This window comes from Vitis vinifera, chromosome 14 (assembly GCF_030704535.1).
Source record: "Vitis vinifera cultivar Pinot Noir 40024 chromosome 14, ASM3070453v1".
Lineage (NCBI taxonomy): Eukaryota > Viridiplantae > Streptophyta > Magnoliopsida > Vitales > Vitaceae > Vitis > Vitis vinifera.
The window spans coordinates 7,986,250-7,992,766 of NC_081818.1; positions in this window are offsets into that span (position 1 = coordinate 7,986,250).

The following is a 6,517-nucleotide window of genomic DNA, read 5'->3' on the forward strand; positions in this document are numbered from 1 at the left end:
AAAAATTTACATTTCAATAAATTATAACATATACTACAATTTTATAATTTTCCAACCATTCCAATAATTTCCTATAATTAAACATAATTATTTTTCCACAATATAATCACAAAAATATTCTAACAATTTCTCAAAAATTCACATATCAATAAATTATAACATATACCACAATTTTATAATTTTCCAACCATTCCAAAAATTTTAACAACTCGAAAACAACCATTTATTAACCAAACAAAATTTACCAAAATCACAAAAACTCCAAAAAAAATCCCAATCATCCAATAAAATTCCTACAACAGAAATATTACCTATTTAACTCAAAATGACAAGATCTACAAATGTTTTTCTAAGGAAAAACACATTTAATTAAAGTTTTAGGGTTAGGTTCCCCTACCATAGATCTATGAATCAAACCGTTAAAATCAAGATCGGCCACCATAGAATTGTTCATCTCGTCGAGTAGAACACCTCCTCAAATTTTTATACGAAACGGACGACGTTAGATTGTCCAAATGACCGGCCAAAGATCTGGCGGAAAGACTTTCTCCACAGTCGCCGAGAACTCTCTCTTTTCTAGCACTTTCTAATGCCTTTTCCTTTTCCTTTTCCTTTTTAAAAAACCCAATTCATTTTTTTTTTTAACCACTAGCCACCACAAGCCCATAGCCTAACCAAACAACCTTTTGAATTATTTTCTTTTATTTATTTGTTTTGCTTATTTTTCATTTCATTTCCAATTCACTTCATTTTTTTTAACAACACACAAAATGATTTATTAAACACTAACCCAAAAATTTAATTTTTCTCAAATTTATTATTAAACAATTTAATTTAATTTTTACTTAATTAGTTCAGATTAATTTTAATTATTTCATTTTTCATTTTTCGTTTTCTAAAATTTTCAATTTCTATAATCCTAAGAAATTTTCTATCATAAGGTTGACGTGACACAAAATTTTCAACTCGCCTAATTGACCAACAAAATAATTCAAATTTCACCAATCCAAAATTATCACGTGTTCTCCTATCACTTTTTTTTTTGACTTTATAACCATCACTCAAAATAAGACTTTTCAAACTAAAAATTATAATGTGGCCTAAAATACCCGGTCATTACACAACATCTATGAAACATATATCTAGTCCTTCAGAGACTATTAAACTTATCAAGTATCGAAATGTGATTGCGTTCATTATAGAGGAATAAGTTTCCTCATAATTTATACTAGGTCTTTGCAAGAAACCTTAAGCAACAAGTTGTGATTTATATTTTGTAATTTCATCATTCTTATTTTGCTTTCTCACAAAGACCCATTTATATATAACAGACTTGATGTTTTCAAGTGTTTGAACTATAGGTCCAAATGGTGCAAGTAGAATCATTTTAGATTTTGAAAGATTGAGAAAGGGTTAAATGAGGAAATAAGTGAGTCAAGACTCATGGACCATGAGGAAAGGCAAAACGAGGATATCATGAGTTTGTAAGATGATAAATGACCATTATTGAGTAAAAAATAAGGCAAGAAAACATGGGAAATGAGGCATGAAGCAAGATTTAGCTGCATGGAAATTTATAAATCTAATGGAAACATATACTCTGACTTTGAGAACAAATTTTGAGTACTTAACAGAGTCCATTTTATACATACTATATAGATTTTCAAAGATTGGGAAGTTAGGAGTCCAACGCTTCAAACGGTGTACAAATCGAAGTTGAAATGAAGAAGTTATGGTCATTTGAAGACAACTGCACAAAGTTGAAGGGCCATTTCAAAATGATTTTGAAATTCAACTTATAAATTTGAAATCCAACTTATGAATTTGAAATCCAATTCAAAATGACCCCAATTTCAAATTCACCCACTTCCACTTTGATGTTTTGTCTCCTCTACCTCAGGAATTGTATCTAGAGCACTCCATCTGCCTTAAGTGGGCCCTATATGATTAGAAATCACCATTTTATTATTTGTTTAGTCATTTTTAGGTAATTGTTTTGTAATAAGTGGCTAATGAGAGTGTGCCACATGTTAGGTAATTGATGATATTATATAAACTCTTTTAGTTCTAGGTTTTAAAAATCTTGGATCTTTTTCTAGAGTTTTTGACATTGAAGGTGGAAGAAGACGAGAACTTTGGTTTGTTTTCTTTTTCTTTATTAAATATATTGTTTTTAGTTTCTTTTTATTCAAATTATGGATTTTTACCATGGATTGTGAATGTGACATCACCCCCATGAGAGGCTAAGAAGCCAACTTGGAGCTTGAAACATGAAAACCTAAGGGCTAGGAAACCTATAGGGACAATGGGTAAATTATTATAGTAATGAGATTAATTATTGGTTGGGTGACAATTTATCAATTTTTATTTTTATTTTTTTATCTTATCCTTGTGAGTTAGTTTAGGGAATGATATGGTAGGTTATTACCTGATACTAGTGATTCTTGGTAATTATTGATTATTAGTTATCCTAGTCTTCCCTATCGTTATTTGCCAAAAAAAAAAATCTATAAGGAGTATGAAGGGTTAAAAAGCCAAATCTTAAGCTAGTAATCAATCTCATTCATTTGATGATTTTAGGAATTTGTTTTAAAAAAAGGAAAAGTTAGGTTTCGGATGCAAATTTGAGTTATAGAACTCAAGTTGATCGTGACTGGCCAAGGATCTTAAAATCCTAAGATCACTTTACTTAATAAACCCTTATTATCTCTATTTCTATACCTTACGTTGGATTGTGGAAAGCCCCAAACTTGAATCAATTAAATTAAAAATCAATATTTTTTTTTTTTTAAATAATTTAGTTCTTTTACTTAGTTTCACTTCATTCACATATTATTTTTCATTTTAGGATTTAAAAAAAAATAATTCATTTATTCTAGTATTGACTATTTCCATAAGCCAGTCCCTGAGGACGATACCCGAAGTACTACAAAAGTTGTAGTAACTCTTTCTCTTGTTTTTCTTAACCAAAGTTGGTACATAAAAAGGCTAAGTATTTTAATACAACAGAGAAGTTCGGTCGTTGACTTGCCTCTTCTTAATGACGGGAAAACATTTTCATCAAAATGACAATTTATAAAGAAGTCAATAAAAACATCACCTGTTAAAAGTTCAAGATAATGGATAATGAAGGGAGAATTAAAACCAACATACATATTAAGCCGACATTGAGAACCTAACTTAGAATATTGAGGTGGAACTATGGGAACATAAACAACACAACCAAAATATGTAAATGTGAAACATTTGCTTGGGAGCAGAAAACAAGTTGTAAATATGAGCATTCATGATTAGTTGTAGAACGAATCCAAATCAAAGTAACAGCATGAAGAATAGCATGCCCCAAAGCAGACAAAGACAATTTTGTTCTCAAGAGTAATGATCTTGCAATCAGTTGCAAACACTTAATAAGAGATTCAACTAATCCATTTTGAGTGTGAGCATGAGCAATAGGATGTTCAACATCAATACCAACTGATATACAATAATCAAGAAATTTTTGAGAGGAGAGTTCACTAACATTATCAAGACGAATTGTCTTAACAGGATGATCAAAGAATTGCACCTTGAGTTAAATTATTTGAGCAAGTAACCTGGTGAAGACAACATTTCTAGTTGAAAGAAGATAAACATGAGACCAACAAGTTGATGCATCAATTAAAACCATAAAATAACAAAAATGTCTACTAGGTGGATGAATAAGTCCACAAATATCACCTTAAATGTGTCCTATAAAGGCTGATGATTCATATTCAACCTTGGTAAATGATGTTCTAATAATTAATTTGTCATGTGAGCAAGCAACACAATTGTAATTATTAGGCATACGAATCTTCTAATTCTTCAAGGGATGCTCAAAAGAATTGTTGATGATACGACACATCATAGATAATTCCAAATGACCAAGACGTCTATGTGTGGACCCGTATTTTTCACATGCGCTTCCATTTGATCGGCGAGACTCGTTTTTATTTCGTGAAAATTTTATTATTTTTGGAAAAGTCGGAGTCGCCATTTATTATATTTTTATTTTAAAGGGAAAATAAAATAAGAAAGAAAACCCTAAAAAAAAGTGATTCCATAGTTTTTGAAAAAGCATGTCTTTGAAAAACCCAAGTCTAGGTCCGGGGATTAGGTTACTTATTGGGAAGGTACCTCTAAGAGGTAACACCCCTCTAAGCCCTAAAGAGGTCTCTACTGACTAAGTTGAGGGGAGCGTGACAATTAATCGATTGATTGAGGGTACCTAGGTAGACTAAGGTAATTTCATAAATAACATGCTAAACAAGAAAACCAATTACAAATCAGAAAGAAAATTTAGGGTGTGTACCTGGACTGCTTCCTATGCGCTATCACAAGACACCAAAGTTAGTTCAAACAATATATCATCCAACATGCGCTTTATTATAAATAATTGAATAATGAAACAAATATCAAGACACCCAAGTACTATCAAACATAGACATAGTTCACAGTGACAAGCATATTCATAGGATTTAGAAAGTAGGTGATAGAGAGCGTACCTAGGTAGCATGCATAATTTATAAGATTCCTCCAAAAAGGCTAAAGTGGTTAGGACAAATATTTTTAAAACACTTAAGCTAATCAGATGTCCAGAATCTAGCATGCACAATAGGCACGACTTTAAAAATCATATCTCCCTCAAAAAGACATTTTTTTTTAAATATTTTATGCATCTAAGATCAATTTCTAGAAGCATAAAATTGAGGACAATATTGTAAAAAGTCGTCTAGTATTTTATTTTTGCAAAAAAATCTCGGGTGTCCATAACTAGGTGAAAACGAAGCCCCCCTAAAGACTCGTTTATATCTTGTATTCTAGAATGGCTTTTTAATTCAAACGAAACTTTAAATTCAAGTTCAAGAAGTTGGGAAAATCATACAAGTTTTGGAAATTTTTTTAAAAATATTTTAAAGTTGCTAAAATGAATTTTAAAGCTAAAGGGTCAGTGTTTGAATGAAAAATGGTAGCAAGGAAAAAAAAATTGAAAATTTTTGCACCATTAGAATTGTCCTCCCAAAATGGCTATGCTGTTGCATTAGGAAAATGTTCCCCACAAGGTATAAAATTAAGATTTACAAAATCAACACTAAACTCACGATGGGCGGCTAGAATTTTGATGTTATCAAAGAATTGAAGAGGAATTTTAGTGGTCCAATGAAGTGACCCGTGCTGCTAAATGCTTAGTTTGTTCAACTCTGATAGAACTTTGATGGTCCACCAGAATCTATATCATCTTCATATGTGGACTGTGCATTTTCTCAAAGTGGCAGCCTCTCTTTTCCAATGGTGGTTCTCCCTTTTGAAGGTGACGCGTTTGCTCTAAGTGTGGTGGAAAGTGGCAGGCCACTTTGGAGAGAATTTGTGGCTGCTTGTGGAGAATATTAGAAGAGTAGGAAACAAAGAAAACCCAAACCCAAGAATTCCACATCTAGCCGGCTGTGTGTGCTGCTCTCCCGCCTTCCTTCCAATCTTCAATTTTGTCCGTTGGGCCCCCACAGAATTACCTACCAAAAATTTCTAAATATGCTCCTGAAAATTTTCAGAAAACATCACCAAAATCTAAACCTATGCTGACTTTCCTTTTCCAATAAAAAAAAATGGTGCCTTGTTAGTGAATTTCTTCTAATTTTTATGATGCAAGTGTTCCCAAGTTCTCAAAGAAATATCACGCACCCCAAGAATCTCAAGTCGAACTGGTGTTTTCTTCTAGTTTTATGTGCCCCCCTCCCAAAAAAATCAGAATATGATGGCACGTTGTTGCAGATAACCATGATGCCCTCCTTCCCCCAACTGGCGTGCTCTCCTTGAATAGGATCTCATTTGTGCGTGAATCTAGTTGTTCTCCATTGATGTGCCTTGAAGATATAGTTTGTCAAGTTTGGTCCAATTCCTGATTAAATCAGGTATTTTCTTGGATAAATTATTCCTATAGCCAAGGACACTATTGGCTCAACTCTTGTTTTTGTATCTACTGTCAACGGTCAACAAACTACGCCCACTTGTTCTTGAATCATAGCCATTAGATCCACATCCAGAACCTATCCGGAATGCATTCCAATACTGGTCATACATCCTATTGTTTGCGTACATGCGACTCATGAATCTAGAAGCCTGTCCCAAGATAGATGTCGGCTTTGCATGCATCAGTTGCGGAATAGGGCGAAAATCCCTTTAGAATCTCTTGAATACAGAACCCTTAATCAAATATAGACCCTCAAAGTCCAACCCTAAACCATAGATTGATCCTAAAACCCGTTCCCAATAATCCTTTCCCAATGCATGCAAAATATGTATCAAGAATGGTGCAGTTGGTTGATGGTTCCCTTCCCAAAGACATTAATTTCTCTAAAAAAAAAAAAATCCATCTTTCATCCATGAATCCACCATCCAACCTTCCTTCAATGATCTCCTCCAGAATGTTGGAGATCCCCTCATCTCTCTGTGTATGGTTGCATATCCTCTTTTGACCCTAAACCAACCTGTTGTTTTTTTC